The 16,598-nt window shown below is 48.6% G+C and overlaps 1 long non-coding RNA gene and 1 pseudogene across 1 annotated transcript; one reads left to right on the top strand and one right to left on the bottom strand.

Moving 5' to 3' along the window:
• Nucleotides 1-1,440: 1,440 nt before the first annotated feature.
• Nucleotides 1,441-7,361, top strand: LOC122699488. Its single transcript, XR_006342617.1, has 3 exons — nucleotides 1,441-2,089; nucleotides 6,278-6,433; nucleotides 7,227-7,361. It is a non-coding gene; the product is annotated as an uncharacterized LOC122699488 (long non-coding RNA).
• LOC122699486 lies at nucleotides 4,856-14,787 on the bottom strand (annotated as a pseudogene).
• Between the last annotated feature and the right edge of the window lie 1,811 nt (nucleotides 14,788-16,598).

Below are 16,598 nucleotides of genomic sequence, written 5' to 3'. Positions count from 1 at the left end.
AGGGTACAGCAACCCACTCCAGAGTAGTTTGCCTGAAGAATCCCATGGACAGAGGAGCCTGGTGGGGCATGTGAGATCTAGTTCCCTGACCAGGTTTTGAACCCACACACCTGCCTTGAGAGGGCAGAGTCTTGGCCACCTGATCACCAAGGACGTGTGAGATGAAGGCAACTTTGGTATGGGTTGTGGCTCTTTTCTCAGCCCTTGGGGTCAATCTACCCTCTCATCTCTCCTAGTGGGTGTCCAGGTGTGTATGTGTGTGGGTGTGGGTGTGTGTTAGTCACTCAGTCGTGTCTGACTCTTTGTGACCCCATGGACTGAAGCCTGCCAGGCTCCTCTGGCCATAGGATTCTTCAGGCAAGAATACTGGAGTGGGTATCCATTCCCTTCACCAGGGGATCTTCCCAACCCAGGGATCAAACCCAGGTCTTCCGCATTGCAGGCGGATTCTTGACCATCTGAGCTATCAAGGAAGCCCAGTGGGCTTCCACACCAATCACCAAAAAGCAGACACCTTCACTCTACATCACAGCCCCCTTCCTCTTGCCCTCTGGATCCCAGCCCCAATACCTCACTTGAGCTTTGTTAAGCCAAAGTCAGCCTCAGTCTTGCGTGTTCTGTCTTCGGGATATATTTCAAAATCTATGAAGTCTTCTTTCTCTCTGGGCTCTGGGTTAACCTATGTCCTAAAAGTGTATGATAGCGTTTTTTTGTTTTTGTTTTTTGGCTTCACTGCAGGGCATGTGGGATCTTAGTTCCTTGAGGAGGGATTGAATCCCAAGGACCAGTGAAAGTATGGACTCCCAACCACTGGACCACCAGGGAAGTGCCAGTGTGATAGGGATTTGCATGCAGCAACAGCTTTCCTGAAGAAATCTCTTCACCCATCTCTCTCCCTTTTTTTTTCTCTCTTTTAAAAAAATATTTTAATTGCAGAGAATTTCAAAATAGGCAGCAGCGAAGAGGACATGTGATAAAGCCACATGTGCCTACTTCCACAGTCCTCATGGCCAGTCGCGCTCCATCCTGTCATGGGTTCAACTACTTCTGTTCCCAGGGAGAGAGGGGAAAGTACTGACCCTCAGACTGTGATCTTATTTAGAAACAGGGTTTTTGCAGATCCTCAAGTTCAGAAAAGATCATTTGGATGGGCCCTAACTCAACATGACTGGTGCTCTTATAAAAAGGGGAAATTTGAACACACACACCCACACACAGGGACTACGTCATTTGAAGATGAGGACACAGATCATGGTGACCAACCAAATAAAGAAGTGCAGAGTGTTCGCTACTAGGTCATGTCTGACTCTGCGACCCCATGGACTGTAGCCTGCCAGTCTCCTATGTCCATGGGCTTCTCCAGCTGAGAATATTGGAGTGGGTAGCCATTCTCTTCTCCAGGGGATCTTCACAACTCAAGGATGGAACCCAGGTCTCTTGCATTGCAGGTGGATTCTTTACTGTCTGAGCCACCAGTGAAGCCCATTGGATATGCAAAGAAGTGCAAAGGACACCAACAAACTGCCTGAAGATAGAGGACAAGGATAGGACAGAGCCTGCCTCACAGCCTCCACAGGAATCAGCCCTGTTGATACATATTTTTTTCTGGGCTGGGCCACCAGGCATGCAAGGATCTTAGTTCCTTGTCCAGGCCTTGAACCCATGTCTCCAGCAAATGGAAGCACAGAGTCCTAACCACTGGATACCAGGGACATTCCAACCCTGCTGACATCTTTTTTTTTCCTTTTTTTTTTTAACCTCTTTTTTTCTTAATAATGTTTATTTATTTACTAAGCCGGGTGTTCCTTGCTTTGTGGAGGCTTTCTCTAGTTTCAGGGATCAACAGCTACTCTCTAGTTGCGGTGCATGGGCTTCTCATTGTGGTGGCTTCTCTTGTTGCAGAGCACAAGATCTAGGTGTTCCGGTTTAACTGGGGCACACAGGCCCAGGTGCTCCATGGCATGTGGAATCTTCCCACAGGAGGGATCGAAGCTGTGTCCGCTGCATTGGCAGGCAGATTCTTAACCACTGGACCATCAGGGAAGTCTCCTGCTGACATCTTGATCATGGACTTCTGACTTCCAGAACTGTAAGATGGTACAGTTCTATTATTTGTTTTTTAAAAATCAGGTTATTACATTTATTTTACATTATTAGTTTTTTTCTTCTTCTTTCTGGCTTTACCGTGTGGCAGGTAGAACTTACCCCACCAGGGATCCAACCCATGCCCCCTGCAGTAGAAGCAATCAGTCTTAACCACTGGACTGGGATGGAAATCCCAGTTCTATTGTTGAAGCCCTCCTCTGTGCTACTTTGCTAAGGCAGCCTAGGAAATGAATTCACACATTATGCCCTGATTATTAGCACATGCCTGACACCGAATCCTTTTGAAAATGATTTATTTATTTATTTTTGACTACTTGGGTCTTTCATTCCTGCTCGGGGGTTTTCTCTAGTTGCGGCAAGCAGGGGCTAGTCTCTAGCTGTGGTTTGCTGGCTTCCTTCCTTGTGGTGGCTGCTCTCGCTGTGGAGCTTGGGCCCTGCAAGCTCAGTAGCTGTGGGTCACGGGCTTAGTTTCCCAGCCACATGTGGAACTGTCCCAGATTAGGGACTGAACCTGTGTCCCCTGCATTGGCAGGCAGATTCTTAACCACTGGACCACCGGGAAAGTCAGGGATCACTTTTTCTGATGCCTTTTTCATCCTCGATCTGGTCAAGGAATTGCAGCATGGAGCAGCAAGTTCTGACCTCTTTCTTCACCCTGTTTCCTGTTTTCAGCTGTGCTATGAACAGCTGAACCGTATTAAGCATCCCTGTGACTAGGCTGGGAGCTGTCAGAGCAATAGAATTGTCTTTCTTGGGGCCTTGGTTCCCTGTGGGACTGATGAGAGGCAGAGGGAGAGGCTGGAAATGGTTAGCTCAGGATTTCCCACTCAGCCTCTGTATCCCTTCCTATTACTTGCTCCAAATCGCTTTTTTTACTTTTTTTTTAATCAAAAAGTGCATTATTAAAAAAAATGTATTATTATTCCTAATGGAAATATAGTAGATTTACAATGATGTGTCAGTTTCAGACGCACAGCAAAGTAACTCAGCTATGCAAGCAAGTATGTGAGATCTTAGTTCTCCAACCAGCGATCAAACCTACACCCTCAGCACTGGAAACATGGGATTCAAACCACCGGACTGTCAGATTTTTCTATTTCTCTCTGTCAAATACGATGCTTTAAGGATCACAATTTATGTCTAAGGAGGACTTTTGAAGAGTGTGTTGTGAGCTCTGAAGCCAGTCCCGAGAAGCATTCCAGAGATGTTTTCAGGGAGGAGCTGTTCAGTCAATGGGTCACTGTGGTCACATGGCCGGGCCCACACACCAGATGGCAGTTTTGGCTGACTGTAAAGAAACTACCACATTATTTTGTACTCTGTGTTGTGACTATTAAAAAAATAACAACTTGGGGGATTAGGGACATCCTTGACCTCTATCTAGATTCTAGATGCCAGCAGCAGCCCCATCCCAGGGGGAAGAACAAAAATGTCTCAGACATTGCCAAAAGTCCCCTGGGGCTATGGAATCACCTGGGAAGAGAAAGACCGATTCAGCCCCATGAAAGTGACAAAGCAATGGTCTTGTCCTGGCCATATTTCCTCTGGGCAATGTCTTACAATATCTTGGAGCCTAAAAGCAGCCCCAAATCAGCCTTTTGAAAACAGTTAAGTCATGGATGGGGTACATCAGGAGGGAGCCAGGGTGAAAATGCAGAGTCCTGGGCCCTGGAGGCAAATTCTGCAGGTCCTGGTAGAGCCCAGGGAGCTGTATTTCACAACCTCTCCACTTGGAAATTTAAAACAGCATTTTCCCCAGCTCTATCAAGATGTAATTGACAAATAGAAATTGCATATATTTAAGGTGTACACCATGATGATTTGATATATATAATACACCCACTGTAAAATGACTACCACCATCAAGCTAATGCATTCATCACCTCACTTGGTTCTCTTTTTCATTTTTTGGCCATACCACACAGCCTGAGGGATCTTAGTTCTTCAACCAGCAACTGAACCTGCACCCCCTGCATTGGAAACACAGAGTTTCAACCACTGAACCACCAGGGATGTCCTTAGCTAGCATTTTTTGTATGTAGAGTAAGAATACTACCGTCCAACTACACGATTCAGTATTATCAGCTATAATCACCACGCTGTACATTAAATCCTCAGAACTTACTCATCTAACAACTGAAAGCTTAAATCCTTCAATCAAATTTGCCCCCCCAGCCCCAGGCAACCACCCTTCTACTCTCTGCTTCTGTGCGTTTGATTTTTTAAAATTTCACATGTAAGTGAAACATGGTATTTATGTTTCCGTGTTTGGCTTATGTCATTTAGTATGATGTCCTCCAGGCATGTACTCCATGGTGTTGCAAATGGTAGGATTTCCTTCTTGATGGCTGAATATTTCCTGTGTGTATATGTGTCTGATGATTCCTTTCTTCTTTCTTTTTGGCTGCACTGAGTGGCATGTGGCATCTTACTTCCCTGACCAGGGATCAAACCCATGCCCCTTGCAGTGGAAGCACGGACTCCCAACCACTGAACTACCAGGGAAGGCCCTGTAGCACTTCTGCTTTATTCAACCATCCATTGACAAATGCTGAGGTTTCTTCCATATCTTGGCTACTATGAGTAATGTTGCAAAGAACATGGGGTGCAGATATTTCTTCAAGAGTGATTTCATTTCCTTTGGATATATACCCAGAAGTGAGATTGCTGGACCATATGGTAGTTTTACATTTAATCCCATGAAGAGCCTCCACACTGTTTTCAATAATGGAAATTACTTCCTAACATTGTATTATATATTTGCTTTTATGGCTTGTCTCCCCTATCACCATGTAAGATCTCTGAGGGTAGAAACAAAATAGAGTGTTCAATATGTATTTAGAGGTTTGAATTCTTTTTTAAATAAGCTTACTAAAGCAAAATTTAGAGGCCACAAAATTTTCACCCATTTTAAGAACAGAAATCAATGTTTCCTTAATAAACTTGCCGAGTAGTGCGATTGCATCACTATCCACTTTTGAAATACTTACATCACTCCAAGAATCCCCATGCTTGGTTCCAATTAATCCCCATTCCTGCCTTCAGCCCTAGGCAATCACCAATCTATTTTCTGTCTCTATAGATCTGTCTCTTATGGACCTTTAATAGAATTGGTCATACAATTTATATTATTTTGTGTCTGACTTCTTTCACTAAATAAGCATAATTATTTTGAGTTCCATCGTGTTAGTATGTGTCAGCATTTTGTTCCATTTTCTTGCTGAGTTATACTCCATCGAATGGATGAACCAAACAAATCAGCTGATGAGTTGTTTTCACTTTAGGAGTATTTTGAAAAACGCTGCTGTACATATGCACAGACAAGTCTCTGTGTGGACATATCCGTTCATTTCTCTTGGGCAGATACCTGGAGTCAAATTTCCAGGCCACATAGTAAGTTTAGGTTTGCTTTTCTGAGAAACTGCAAAACTGTTTTCCAAAGTGGTAGTGCCATTTTGCATTCGAGGTTGAGATTATGAACATACCATTTTACAGACGATGAAACCAGCGGAGACTTGTCAGGAGATTTGTGAAAGTCTACTTGGAGTGCCAAGTGTTGGAGTTGAGATTCAAATCTGTTTGTTTTTGTTTTTATCTTTAGAATATGCACTCTTAAAACTAACATCACAAATGCTGCTGATAATGAATCACACCTACCCACCTCCATTTGCCTTTCATGACAGATTTAACTATTCTCGGACAGGAGGCTTAGGGAAAGGCAGTAGATGTCGGATGTCTGAATTTGAGGAAGAATGTGTGCTTCGTAGATACATGAGAAAGATGTGGAGAGTGTGAGGATGGAGAGATGGATTAGAAGCCCTTCGAAGATGTCTAATGAAATGACAGGTCCAAGCAACCATCCCTGGAGGATCAAATCATTAGGGAACAGTCAGAGAATTAACCAAGGTAGGATTAGGTGGATGGCATGTGAACCTCTTGATCAGCTGTAGTCCTCAGATACGGAAAGAGAAACGCAGAATCCTGTCCTCCTGGTGAGTGTCTCCAGCACCACCTAGAACGAATTAATAGCTTTCGTTTCTTGAATTGACTGGTGACAAAGGAACATGTTAAGTGACATAAGGGGATGCCATAAGCCAATATCAAACTGGGAAACTGCAAGGCAAACAGCCTGGCTTTTTTTTTTTTTTTTTTTTTTTGCCTGACCATACAGCATCTGGGCTCTCAGCACCCCAACCAGGGATTGAACCCCTCGCGCCTGCAGTGGAAGCTCTGAGTCCCTTCGCAGCCCCAAACTCCAGTACTCACGGAGCATGTTTATGACCACTTCATGGGTGACTTCACCACGAGCGCTGGTGGCCCGACATAGGTAGGTGCCCACCACCTCCCGCTTGACAGGCCTCAGGTCCCCGATGGGCAGCGAAGCCCTGTCCCCTTTCCGGCTACAGTTCAGCTTGGGGATTGGGTTCCCCTGGGCCGCACACTTCAGGGCTGCTCCGAGCCTTCCTGCCACGACCAGTTTCCCAGGCAAACCCGCTGGTCTAGTCGGGGGCCTTCTGAAGAAATACAGCAAATGGGGAGTGGGGGGAATAGGGCAGATCAGGGATCTGGGCACCACTCACCTTCTGGGTCTATGTGTAAGAAGACTTAGGTGGGAATCTGGGTAACGGCCTCACCAGGGTCGGGGAGGGGTGCTTGGAGGGCTGGAGCTCTTAGGGTCTTGGAGCTTAGGGGTCATTGTCCAGCGGCCTCACTCACACAGGACACGGAGCTCCAGGGTCTGGTGTTTGTGGACCACCAGCCCAGCCACCTCCAGTTCAGCAGAGCAGGAGGAACTGCGCCCATTGTCCTCGGCACTGGCGTTGAGCTGCAACTGGGCCCTCGGGCCCAGAGGCCCAGCCGGGTCTCCGTTCAGCGTCACCACAGTTGCAGCACGGGCCTCGCACTCCACGGTCACCGTAGTCCATTCTGAGACCTCGGGTGGGCTCAGCGTCCGGGAGAGAGCCGGGACGCCTGGAGGTCGGGCACACACACAGTGGGCCCCGCCCCTGGCGTTAACCCCGCCCCAGCGTTATCCCGACCCTCCCTCGGAAGGCTCACTTGGGTTTCTACTTACTGTAGATGATCACGCTCTCTCCCGTCTTCCGGATCTCGTTTCCCAGACTCACTGAACACTTCAAGGACGTGGTGCCCTCTTCCTCCTCGTTCCCCTCGATCCAGGCCTCGGCCAAGACGGGTCACCATTGTACATGATACTGGATTCCAGTGTCTGGTGCCCCAGCACCAGGTAGACCTCAGCGTCCCAGGCTGGGAATAGTCCATCCAGCGTGCACTTCACCGGCCACCGTGAGCCTACTTCCACAACCCGGGGGGCCTCAAGGTGCGGGTCGGTCGATGGCAGGACTGGCGAGAGCCGGTGTAGACAGAGAGGGGGCAGACAGACATCCTAAAACCCTCTCAAGGGCCATTTCCATCCCCACGCCAGGAACGCCCTCTTCCAGGGAAACTGGCTGAGTCACTCTTCTCAGGACACACATACCACTTGCCCTGGGTCACAGCCTTCTCAGATCATCTTGCAGTGCAGGCACCCCACCCAAAACATTCCACCCCAGTGGCCAAGAAGATGCTCTTCCCAGAAGCCTTTGCAATCAAGGTCGCCACTGTCTCAGCAGCCCTATGGCCAGGGGCCTCTCCTTCCCAGGGACCCCGCATCCCAAGCAAGAAATCCCCCTCATCCCATCTTCTCTGCTGGCTCCCCAGTGCCTCACCATAGGTCTGGAGCTTCCTGGGGGCCGAGGTGTTCTGGAAGAGTTCCAGCCCTTGCGACCGCAGGTCCAGTTCTGAGCGGCAAGAGAAATTGGTGCCATGGTCCTCTCTTCTAGGCTGCACCGTGAACATGACCTCGGCGGGCTCCCCCTTTCCCACTGGCTGCCGGCCCAGCTCCTCCTCCCCTCGGAGCAGCACCATGGAGAGGTGGTCCCGGGGGGCCCCGCCAGACACCAGGCAGCTCAAGTTGAGTTCTTCACCCACAGGCTGCCAGAGGGGCAGAGGAGCCAGCTCCACGCGCTCCGGGATCCCTGCAGGGGGAAGGGGTGTTGTGTGAACAGGACAGGCTGGCTGCCTGCTCACAGTGGGTGTGTTGGGGCCCTGGACACACCTGCTCCAGGAACCTCACCATTTTCTCCCCAGAAGACTCCCCAAACCACCTAAGCCAGATCGGAATGTTAAGAGCTTCAGCATAACCTGGTGAGACCTCCCCAAGTGGTTGTGAAGGAGGCAAAACAATTCTTTATTCACTGCAGGATCTGAGACTGACAAATGGAAAGGAAGTTCAAGGTCTATTGCCAGGAGTCCCAGCAATACATTACACTTTAACTGCCCAGTCTCTAGACTCTGCTGTAAAATAAAAAGAGGAAGTTCTTCCTTCCCTTTGTGGCCTTATTTTTCTCCACGGCAACTCTCACCTCTGACATACAAGATCACCGACTGAGTTCATTGGTTTCTCTACTCTTTCCACCACGGAATATCAGCCCAGGAGGGCAGGGATGTTTGTCTGTTTTGTCCCCAGATGTACGGTTGGTACCCAGGAGGTGTTCTGTGTTTCTAGAAAGAATGAAATAGAGCCACCCACACTGATTCGAGGTCTTTCAGGAGTTTCCTTTTAAGGGTTCCTGAATGAACTGTGTGATCCCCTGAAATGTCAAACATATCAGGACAGACACTCAAAATGAAGCCCTGAGTATCCCCTGAAGCCACCATCTGTGGGTGGGGTATCCACAGCCGGGGTCTCCATTCTTCATGAGGTAATAGAACTCCAGCCTGGATCTTCCTGCCAGTGGAAATTGCCAACAGAGCCCCAGTGAACTGTGGCTTAGCACTGAGACACTCCCCGGACTTCCCAGGAAGGGGTCTTGAGGCCTCCCACTTCTAGTCCATTCTCAAGAGGCCCTGAAGTGTCACTTAAATAGCAGCAATGTTGGTTTTCAGACCTGAGTTCACCTTCTCCCCAGGTTGCCAGCATCAAAAAAAAAAAAAAAAAAAAAAAAAGAGCAGTGATCTTAAAATGTCAGGAGGCTGGAGTTGATTCCTAGCTTTTCTGCTTCCTTGCTTTGGCCAGTGAGGGAGTGACTTTGCCACCGGAATAATCCCTGCCCTTGGGGTTAGGGAGAGGAAGCCTGAGTTTTCTAAGCTATAAACTGGGTCTAATGAGAGTAGGGCTCTTGTTATTATCATTATTAATTTACTTTTAAATATTTATTACCTTATGTGTGTGGGATCTCACTGCAGCATGCCAGATCTTTCCTTGAAGCAAGAAGACTCTTCCCTGCGGCAAACCATACTTCTCTCTAGTTATGGTGGGCGGGATCCAGGGTGCTCAGTAGATGTGGTGCTTGGACTTAGTTGCCCTTTGGCATGTGGCATCATAGTTTCCCAGCCAGGGACGCGAACTTCTGCATTGGAAGGCAGATTCTTAACTGCTGTACCACCAGGGAAGGCTCATAATGTTTTTTTTCGGACTATTTTTTTTTTCAGACTATTATTAATCCACTTCAGAAGTTAAGAGGTTGACTGTAAACTGGAATGATGTTACTTTTTAAGGTGAGGAATGTGTGTGCATGCTCAGTCGTGTCTGATTCTTTACGACCCCATGGACTGTAGCCCACCAGGCTCCTCTGTCCATGGGATTTTCCAGGTAAGAATCCTGGAGTGGGCTGCCATTTCCTTCTCCAAGGTGAGAACTACATTCTTGAAAAAAAAATTTTTTTTAATTTATTTATATGGCTGTGCTGGGTCTTCACTGCACACCCAGGATCTTTTAATTGTAGCATGTGGGGTCTAGTTCCCTGATCAGGGATGGAACCTGGCCCCCTGGGAGTATGGAGTCTTAGCCACCGGGCCACAAGGAAGTCCCTGCTACTCCCTTCTTCTACACACCACCGCCCATGACATGTGTGACCTGGACTGGGTCCACAGCTAGCTGCTCCCTGGCTTCCTGTAAGGTCAGCCTTCTGCTCTAGATGCCTGCCTGCTCACACACTCTCCATGGCTCCCTATCACCGGAAGGAGGTCCCAGTTTCTCAGTGTGGTATTCGAAGTCCTGCCAAACTCAGCTCCAGTGACATCAATCCATTGATATTCAGTCCCTCTAACCTCCTCAATCCCACGTCAGCTTGTTTCCCCACTCCAAACTTTTGGCCAGGCTGTTCCTTCTGTCTACCCTTTAAAAAAAAAATATTCTTTTATTTTTGGCTCTGCTGAGACTTCTTGCCGTGTGAGCTTTTCTATTATTGAGGTGAACCGGGGTACGCTCTAGCTGTGTTGTGCAGGCTTGTTATTGGGGTGGCTTCTCTGATGGGGATTCTGGGCTCTAAGGCTAGCAGGCCTCAGTGTTGTGGCCCATGGGTTTAGTTGCTCTGCACCATGTGGGATCTTCTCGGATCAGGGATTGAACCTGTGTCTCCTGCACTGACAGGCAGATTCTTTACCACTGAACCACCAGGGAAGCCCTGTTCCTTCTGTCTAGCATGCTTGTCTTTACCAACTCCTGTGCGTGCTTCCGGTTAGGGGCCTCTCCTGCAAAAATTACAACTCTTTCTAGAGAAATTTCAGCCACCCAGAGATGCTTCTTCATCTAAATACTGGCAGTGGGGTAGGACCAAGCTACAGTCTCTCCTAGGTGACCCTTTGCTAGTGGGTGAAACTGTGTGATCCATTTCACAGAGGTGAAAACTAAGGCAAAGTCTGGCACCCAAAGAGGGAGAAATTTAGCAGAACCGGGACTCAGACCTGGAGGGTGGTGCTTTCAATCTCAGGCTGAGATGCAGAGGGTCCTACGAGGAGGTTTCCAGAGGGTTTTTCAGAGGCCACTGAGATTGTTTGGGGACTTTGCTCACTTGGCCAGCAGCTGTTCAAACATTCCCGAAACCAGAAACAAAGCCACTGTTTGCCCCAAAGCTTCTTTTACTCAGGCACTGTGAAGGTGAATGTCCCTCAGGCCTCATTGCATCATTAGACCTTTCCAAGGGGGTCAAGTGAAAATCAATCAGGAAGCCATATGTTCCCCCTCACTCCCCCACATGAGGATCACTCCAGCACATGGACTTAGTTGCTCACAGGCGTGTCTTGGTTCCCCCACCAGGGATTGAACTTGTGTTCCTTCCACTGCAAGGCAGGTTCATAACCACTGGATCACCAGGGAAATCCCTCTTTCTTCCTTTTTCATTTTCTCTTGGTTTGAATTTCGTGTATCTATTTATCGCTTATGTCATGCTAACTCACTGTCACACTTCAAACGTCCAAAGGAAATAAAAGGCACATGGAGAAAATGCATCCTCTGCCCTCTCCTGGAGCACCCCCCCAACCCCGGTTTCTCTTGTCACAGCCAGCTACTTTTGCTGTGTTTCTGTCCTGAGCTCTTTAACGCAGAAACACAACCTCTCTCTCCCCGCCCCCATGTCTCCCTAACACTGTGGTACCTTGACAGTCATTCTGGGCAGACGTTACTTCTTTTGAACTTGACAATACCTCAAATTTTCTGTCTCATTCTTTTACACAGTTGAATACTATTCCATGGGATGACTGAACCATTGTTTCTTTCCTCAACCCCCTATATTTTTTTTAAAGATTTTTTTTAATTTGGACCATTTTTAAGCTCTTATTCAATATGTTACAATATTGTCTCTGTTTTATGTTTTGGTTTTTTGGCTGTGTGGCATGTGGGATCCCAGTTCCGGACCAGACATCAGACCCACACCCCCTGCACCAGAAGGTGAAGTCTTAAGCACTGGACCACCAGGGAAGTCTCCCCAGTTCCCTACATTTGAGTGACTTGCAAACTATTTCCCTTCCAGATCAAGCCACAGTGAATAACCCCCTACCTGCTTCAGTTCCCTCCTGAGTGGGAACACCTATAGGCCCAATTTCTAGAAGTGGGATTTCTATGTCAAAGGACCCACACATGTGACATTTTGGGGACTGATGTCTGCTTCCCCACGAGAAGTTGTGACTCTTGGTATCCCCACTCTGTCAGCAATGTCCACAGACTGTCTGTTTCCCCACACTCTTGCCAGACCAGTTGTTACCAGTTTTTTTGATTGTTGACAATGTTTGAAAAACAAAAAATCTCAGGGCTAATTTTAACTCACATCTTTTACTTATTTATCTATTTCTTGGTCTCAAGGCTTGTAGGGACCCTGACCGCGTACCCGGGTACTGAACCCAGGCAACATCAGTGCCTCTACACTACCAGGAAACACACGGCAGTGTTTTTTTTTTTAAAAAGAGTCAGATCTAGGACCATCTCACCTTATTAAAGAGGCCTAGAGAGACAGCATTCTGGAACGTTCTGAATCCCTGTCCATATTCCAAGGGCACCCCAAGGAAGTTCAAGGAGGGAGTCCGGATGACATCAGACTTTCCAAAATGGGCCTCCTGCCCCTCAGTGAGACCCTGCCTCCACTCACCAAGTTACAAAGGCTTTCCAACCTGCTGGGACTCCCCTGCCCGCCTCCCCCACCCAGTCTGCCTAGCCCAGGCCCTGGACCCAGCCACTCACAGTATACGCTGAGGATCATCGAAGCTACTGTCTGTTCGTTGCGACAGTTTGAGTAGCACAATAGGTTGATGTCTTCTTGCACATCACTCAGTTCAAAAACCTTCCAGTTGTTCCCATGGCCCACTACCTTCTTGTTTAACTCTGTCTCTAGGCCAAACATTGCCTTTTGGTCACAGGAGATACTGCAGTTCACCCTCAGGGAGCCTCCACGGGGTATGATGGCTTTTGAAGGATGTATTGATGTTCTGGCACCTCCAGGCCCTGGAATCAAAAGCAGGGGGAGGGGTCAGGCATGACAGCTGGGGCTCATCAATATTACTGCATCCAGCCCATGCTGGGAACACAGCACTGAACAAGACAAAACTCTGCCTTCAGTGTGGGAGACAGAAAAAGTCATGAGTAAACAACATAATTAACAACTGATGCTGACAAGGGCTTTGGGAAAGATGAAACAGGATGGGAGAACAGACAGTGCCTTGGTGACCCAGGAATGTGTGAGCAGAGATCAGGATGCAGAGCAGGGGCAGGCCATTCCAGAGAAAAGGGAAATGACCTCCAGGAAAAGCAAGTGCAGAGGTCCTGAGGCAGGGTGGCTGGAGCAGAGTAAGGAGATAAGTTGGGGAAAAATGAAGTCAGGAGGATCAAGTAAGCAGTGTCAAGCCATGCCAGGGATGTGGTCTTCATTCTGAGGACCTTGAGTGGCCATGGAGGATGTTAGCAAAAGAGAGGCGTGAAGTCAGTGTCTGTTTCCCTCCCAAGAGGTCAAGAGTGAAGAAGTTCCAATCAGGCTGGTCCCCACTCCCTTGGACAAGTGGTTTCCCCTCTCTGGCCCTCACTTTCCCCTATCTGTAGTGCGCGAATACAGTCACAGGGCAGGTAGCCAGTGGCTGCAGGAAAGAAGGAGGGGGTCTGTTCTGATAAGCTCCCCCAGACCATGGTGCTTTCAAACTGAAAAAATATCTGTGTGAGCCCACCCATCCTAACTCTGCTACCGTCCGCCCTGGGCCCCCCTCAAAATGATCTCTGTCTTCAGCTTTGGGTCTACTCCATCTAGAATGGAGGTGTGTGGAAACAGCAGCTCTGCGAGTTCTCCAAGGGTGATTCTGGGATCCTTCGCATTTCAGAAGGAAATGGTGAGACCTGAAGGGAGGCTGGGGCTTCCCTGGTGGCTCAGATGGTAAAGAATCCACCTTCCAAAGCAGGAGATGTGGGTTGGATCCCGCGGTCAGGAAGATCCCTTGGAATAGGCAATGGCAACCTGCTCCAATATTCTTGCCTGGCAATTCCATGGACAAGAGCCCCATGCAAAAGGGGAGGTTACTCAGCTAGAAAGGGGTAGAATCCAGACTGGAATCCCGATTAGAACTCTTTGTTGAGCTGATGTGGATGTTTCAGTCTCTTACTTTCTGACAGTGACCACCATCTGAGACCAGCTGTCCCCCTTCTCGCCTTCCTCCTGACTGAGCATGCGAAGGGCGGCTGGGGCATCCCACTTCTCGACCTCTGCTCCCTGGGCAAGTCAGCCCTGGAATCCCCGTGAGCAGAGTCCAGGACTTCCCCCGGGGGCACCGGGTGAGGAACAGAATGTGCATGGCGGGGTGGTGGGGTGGGGACCCCAGTCTACCTAAGCTTGGGGTGGCCTCCTCACAGTCAGACCACCTCCTGGGCCAGGACCCAACCGCTGAGAGGCGGCAGCTACTAACTTCTCCACTTTACAGCGGGAAATCCGCGGTCCGAGAGCGCACAGTCGGGCCATGAAAGGTCTGGATGGGAACCCACGGCTGTTGACTTTCAATCTAACCCCAACTTTCCAGAAACAGCGACCTGAGTACGAATGGCCTTATTCTCAGCCGGTCGCGGGCTGGTCCTCCCACGGCTTCAGGACGCACCCCGCATCCTGACTCGACGGCAGCCCCCGCCCCTAACTCACCCGGCAGCAGAGTCCAGAGCACCGCCAGGAGCGCAAGCCGCGCGGCACCGGCGGCACCTGGAGCCATCGCAGGCGGAGGAGGGGGCTCGTGCCAAGGAGCGCGGCCAAGGCTGGCGCCAGGGCGTCAAGGGTCCTTTTATACCGCGGACCGAGGGGGCGGAGGGGGCGGTGCGCCGCGGAAACCTTGCGCTTTCCCCTCCCGAACCCGAACCCGAACCCGGACCCTGGCTTTTCCAGATTGAGAGAGTACCCGGCCGGATCCTGCTTTGTCCCCCCTCGCTGGGCGCTCAGCACCGGAATTTCCGAATTGAAATCCTGAGGGCTGCCTAGCGGCAGCGGCCATAAAACAAACGACAGGACTACTCCCGGCCCTAGGGGGCCCGTCCCTGAGCTGACCTGGCCTTGATTGTGCGTTTACACTGCGCTAAGGGCTTTATAAAGCCTTTGTCTGTGTAGCTCACCACAAACCGTGGAAAATTCTTCAAGAGAAGGGAATTCCAGACCATCTTACCTGCCTCCTGCGAAACCTGTATGCAGGTCAAGAAGCAACAGTTAGAACCAGAGGTGGAACAACTGACTGGTTCCAAATTGGGAAAGGAGTCTGTCAAGGATGTATATTGTCACCCTTCTTATTTAATTTTGATATGCAGAGTACATCATACGAAATGCCTGGCTAGATGAAGCACAAGCTGGAATCAAGATAGCAGGGAGAAATATCAATAAACTCAGATATGCAGATGACTCCACCCTTATGGCAGAAAGCAAAGAGGAACTGATGAAGGTGATGAAGGTGAAAGAGGAGAGTGAAAAAGTTGGCTTAAAACTCAATATTCAAAAATGAAGATCTGGTCCCATCACTTCATGGCAAATAGATGGGGAAATTATGGAAACAGTGACAGGCTTTATTTTCTTGGGCTCCAAAATCACTGTGGACCGTGACTGTACCCATGAAATTAAGAGATGCTTGCTCCTTGGAAGAAAAGCCATGACAAACCTAGACAGCTTACTAAAAAGCAGAGACATTACTTTGCCTACAAAGGTTGATATAGTCAAAGCTATGGTTTTTCCAGTAGTCATGTATGGATGTGAGAACTGGATAATAAAAAATGCTGAGTGCCAGAGAATTGATGCCTTTGAACTGTGGTGCTGGTGAAGACTCTTTAGACTCCCTTGGGCTGCAAGGAGATCAAACCAGTCAATCCTAAAGGAAATCAGTCTTGAATATTCATTGGAAGGACTGATGCTGAAGCTGAAGTTTGGCACCTGATTCAAAGAGCCAACTCATTGGAAAAGACCCTGATGCTGGGAAAGATTGCAGGCAGAACGAGAAGGGTTCAACAGAGGATGAGACGGTTGGATGGCATCACCATCTCAATGGACATGAGTTTGAGCAAGTTCTGGGAGATGGTGAAGGACAGGGAAGCCTGGAGTGCTGCAGTCCATGCAGTCTCAAAAAGTAGGACACGGCTGAGCAACTGAACAACAACAAGAAGCAGGGAAGATCCAGCACAGTCAAAAATAAACAAGTAAATTTTTTTAAAAAAAGAGCCTACTGTGAACCAGGTACTGGGGACACAGTAATGAACAGAATAGACCAAATTTCCTGCTATCATGCAGAGATCATTTATTAATAGTAGGAGCAACAGAAACAAAATTCAATATGTAAAGGTGGTCCATTGGCTAAGATTCTGCTGTCCAAATGCTGGGGCCCCAGGTTCCATCCCTGGTCAGGGAACTAGATCCCACGTGGCATAACTGAGTTCTAATGCCACAACTAAAGATTCCCCAAGTGGACGCAGAAGATGGAGGGTCACCCAAGTGGCAACTAAGACTCGACACAGCTAAATAAATACATAAACATTAAAATACATATATATATATATAGGGAGATGTAGCTTGTGCTTAGTTCTAAGAGAAAAATAAAGCAGGGAAGGGAATAGGAAATGTCAGGATTCCTAAAGCAATAAATAGAGTGACATGGGAAAGACTGAGAAGGTGACACTGATCAAGAAACGGAGGGAGGTGAGGAGGGAGTCCTAAGGATATCAG

This window comes from Cervus elaphus, chromosome 9 (genome assembly GCF_910594005.1).
Source record: "Cervus elaphus chromosome 9, mCerEla1.1, whole genome shotgun sequence".
Taxonomy (NCBI): domain Eukaryota; kingdom Metazoa; phylum Chordata; class Mammalia; order Artiodactyla; family Cervidae; genus Cervus; species Cervus elaphus.
The sequence above is the reverse complement of the archived record's forward strand: the minus strand, read 5'-3'. Positions and strand labels throughout refer to the sequence as shown.